Source organism: Sciurus vulgaris (assembly GCF_902686455.1).
Source record: "Sciurus vulgaris genome assembly, chromosome: 2".
NCBI lineage: Eukaryota > Metazoa > Chordata > Mammalia > Rodentia > Sciuridae > Sciurus > Sciurus vulgaris.
In genome coordinates, this window is record NC_136462.1 from 56,400,975 (window position 1) to 56,405,024 (window position 4,050).

The following is a 4,050-nucleotide window of genomic DNA, read 5'->3' on the forward strand; positions in this document are numbered from 1 at the left end:
CCGGGTCATTGCTTGCTGTGACTTCACAAGGAGCCACTGTGATGGGAGTTCAGACACTAGCCATATAAGAGGGTGGCCGCAGCTGGGTTTTTTTGTCCATAAGTACAGGAAGCTCTTGGTGGTGACCTGTCGGACTCCCAGATAGTGAGCGTTTTTGGTGGCTGGTGGTTGGTGGTTGGTGGTTGGTGGTTGGTGGCTGGTGGTTGGTGGTTGGGGTGGTGGTGTTTTGCCGTTGTTTTTTTGATTTGGCTTTTGTTTGTTTGTTTTGTCTTTTGGTTGTTGGTTTGGGTCTTTAGTTTGAGTTTTTTTTGTTTTTTTTTTTTTTTTAAGGTAGCATCCTTAGTTGTTCCAGCTTTAGGATGTGCAGTCAGTGCAGTCAGACTGGTGTAGGGCCACAGGGGCCCAGCTCCTGGTAGGAGGCGGTCCTCACAGACCACTACCAGGTCGTGAGGGAGCTTGGCCAGGGGGGCTTCAGCCAGGTGCTTCTAGCCCGCCATCTCCTCACCGGGGCAGAGGTGGTGGTGAAAGTCGTGCCCAAGACAGAGGGGACCCAGGCCGTCCTACTGGAACCGCAGTGGTTGATGGCCCTGGAGCACCCGAACGTGATCCAGCTGTTCCAGGTCATCGAGACCCCGGGCAACCTCTACATGGTCATGGAGCACGCAGGTGGGGGAGAGCTCCGGTGCTGCATCCCGGCAGCAGGTGGGCTGAAGGAGGAGAAGGCCCGCAGGACCTTCAGGCAGATGGTGTGTGCGGTGCGCCACTGCCACGACCAGGGCATCGTGCACCTCGACCTCAAGTCCGAGAACTTCGTGGTGGACAACAGGGAAGGCAAGGTCAAACTCATAGACTTTGGCCTGAGCGCCAGGGTCCGGCCTGGGCAGAAGCTCAGCAGCTTCTGGGGCACTCTGCCTTACCGTGCCCCTGAAATCGTCCTGAAGCAAGAATACGAGGGTCCCCCGGCGGACGTGTGGAGCCTGGGGGTCACCCTCTTTCTTATGCTCACAGGGAGACGCCCGTTTAAGGCGAGCACGGCCAAGGGCCTGCAGAGGCTCATCGTGCAGGCAAGGTACGAGCTCCCCGCACACCTCTCCCAGGAGGCCCGCAGCCTCATCCAGCAGATGCTGACGGTGGACCCCGCCCAGAGGCCCACCCTCGAGCAGGTAATGGGGCACCCATGGCTGAGCCAGGGCCAGGAAGCTCTGCCTGGTCCTTGCGGGCAGCCACTGCCCACGCACCCCGACCCTGCCATCATGACCATCATGTTTGACATGGGCTTCGACCCCTACAACGCCTGGGTGTCCCTGGACCAGCGGAAGTTCGATGAGGCCATGGGGACTTACCTTATCCTCCTGCACCAGCGAAGCCAGGGGGCGGGCTGCAAGCTCCAGGAGAGGCCTGCGCGTCGTCCGGTGGTCGGGCCTCGCCCAGGCCCGGAGGATCCCCCCAGCATGCATACCAACAAGTGTGCCAGCGAGCCCGCCGTTCCCCGGCCCTGTGAGCAGCAGTAGCCCAAGGAGGCCAAGTCATCGGGGCACAAGGGCGCCGCAAGTGCCAGTGTGCCCGCGATTCCTCTGCGCTTCTTCCATGGGGACACGCCCCCTCCCAGCCCAGCCTCCAGGCCAGACCCTGTGCCCCGCAGGCCCGACCATCCCAGGCCCAGACCCTGGAGGATCCTCAGCAGATGGATAGCACAAGGCCCCAGCTCGTCCTCCCAGGGTCCCTCTTCAGGCCAATCCATTGACGGCCGCAGGGTCTGGAGGGCGGTCACTCCACCTGCATCCGGCAGCTGTGCTGCTGTGTGCCGTGCTTCGGCGAGCCCACCTCCAGAAGAAGAGTGGCACCCATGCAAGGAGGTCGCAGGCGCCCTAGACTCCAAACCACAGTGGCTCCAGGGAACCTGCCCTGATGAGACAGGCAGACCGACTGCCGGCCAGAAGACCCCCAGCTCTGAGCATCCTGACATGGTGGACCGGGCACCTGTCAGGGCTGCACTCAGTTTCAGCAGTGAGGCGTGCCACCTGGTTCCGGCTTCCCCATTCTCGGATTCAGCCCACAGCGCATCTGGATCCACCACGACTCTCCTCCTGCCACACACATCAGAGACTCTCTGCCCTCGAACACTTCCCCCTGCCCTGCTCTTCCCTGGCCTTCCTCCCTGGCTTCTGGGATAGCAGACATGCTTCTGCATGAATTTCTCTTCCTCACAAACTGTATAATAAAATTGATGTTCCAAAAAAAAAAAAACATCATCTCAGGTGCATTTTTCACAATAAGTCGTGCTCCTTGTGTCAAAGAAAAGAATCTTCAAACAACTATTTCTTGGCATCTGGCAGATGGCATAATTATGAAATCCTCTATGAGATGAAGAATCAAAGGAATAAAATTTTGCTAATATACTGTACATATAAATCTTAGTCAATTTTTCAGAAATATCATAATGACATTTATTTTCTGATATTGTTCACCCTCCCTGGAGAGTCTCCACACTAAAAGGAAAATATTCTTTAAAAATTGTAAACCAACCTTCCATAAATATGAATTGCTTTCTAATGTAGAACAATGTTTATTATTAAGTTTTTAAAAAGAAGTTTTAAAAAATTTATCACTGTTAAAAAAGTAAATGGAAATAAAGTTAAAAATACGTTTTTAGAACCCAGTTACACTTTTGCTTTTAATATTAATTTTTATCAGTTTCTAAGTGCTCTTTCCTAAGGTAAATAATGTTTAACTTTACCATTTTTACCTCATGTAAAGCTAACTTCTCTTATTCTTTATGTTCTATATCTAATCACATAATCAGAAAAACAAATACCACTCAAAAGAAAAATAGTAGATCCAATATTCCAATCACTTAAGCCTTCTGGAAAATAAATGCTTCTCTATGTTCTCTGTAACCATGAGCACATGGCCTTTCACACCCAGGTGAAGGGTGAAAATTTACAAGTCACCATCTTGACAGCCTTGAAGCTAATGACAAGCTATCATGCTGATGTCAGCTGGTCAGCACAGCACTTTCCTATAGGAAAGTGCCAAAAGACATTATTAAGTCTCAAATGTTATAGTTGGAGACTGAATAGCCTCACCCCAAGTCACTTTTATTTCTTTGCCTAAATACTGTTTTCTGGAATTCCTTCTGCTTCAAAGAGAAATTGCTGATTAGCCAAATGGGAATTAAGCCTTCTTTTACTGGTCTAGTAAATAGGGTTCCCAGGGCATGTGCCACTCACCCCCTTAAGTGTTTCTGGGCACGATTTCTTTCACACCAAGCATCACCTCTCACACCAAGAAATGAAGATGATGACAGGCTGAGCTGATAATTTGTAACTATTCTATAATTGAGGTCACATTCAAATGAGAAAATATTTGGCTAAGAAAACCAAGTTTCCACGTGGCCTGTTCTTTGCAGTACATGACATTTGTTTCCAGATTAAGCTGAATAAATAGAATCGGCCCTCTCTACCTGTGGGTTCCACATCTGTAGATTCAACCAACTGTAGGTCAAAAATATTGAGAAAAAAATACATGTATAACAAACATGTACAGACATTTTTTTTGTCATTGTTTCATAAACAATATAGAATTTATGTTGTATTAGGTGGTATACATAATCCAGAAATGGTTTAAAGTACACGGAGGATGTACATAAATTTGGAATCCTGTGAATACCCAAATCCAAGAATGCTCAAGTCACCTACTTTCAGACTTTGGTGTTTGGGGATTGGCTTATATCACTTAGCATGATATCTCTAGCTCCATTCATTTACCCACAAATGGCATGATTTCATTCTTCCTTAAGGCTGAGTAATATTCCACTGTGTATATGTACCACATTTTCTTTTTTTCATCTAAGTTGGTTCCATAGTTTAGCTATTGTGAATTGAGCTGCTATAGATGCATCACTGTAATATGTTGATTTTAAGTCCTTTGGAGTGGGATAGTTAAGTCAAATGATGGCTCCATTCCAAGTTTTCTGAGCAATCTCCATATTGATTTCCATAATGGTTGCACCAATCTGAAGTCCCATCAGCAATGTATGAATGTACCTTT

General features: G+C 48.7%; 1 pseudogene across 1 annotated transcript; it reads left to right on the plus strand.

Annotated features, from left to right (window-relative positions):
- The first annotated feature begins 581 nt into the window (after positions 1-581).
- On the plus strand, positions 582-1,909 carry LOC306653628 (sperm motility kinase 3A-like; annotated as a pseudogene). The gene has a single exon. The product of its transcript is annotated as a sperm motility kinase 3A-like (transcript).
- The last annotated feature ends 2,141 nt before the right edge of the window (positions 1,910-4,050 follow it).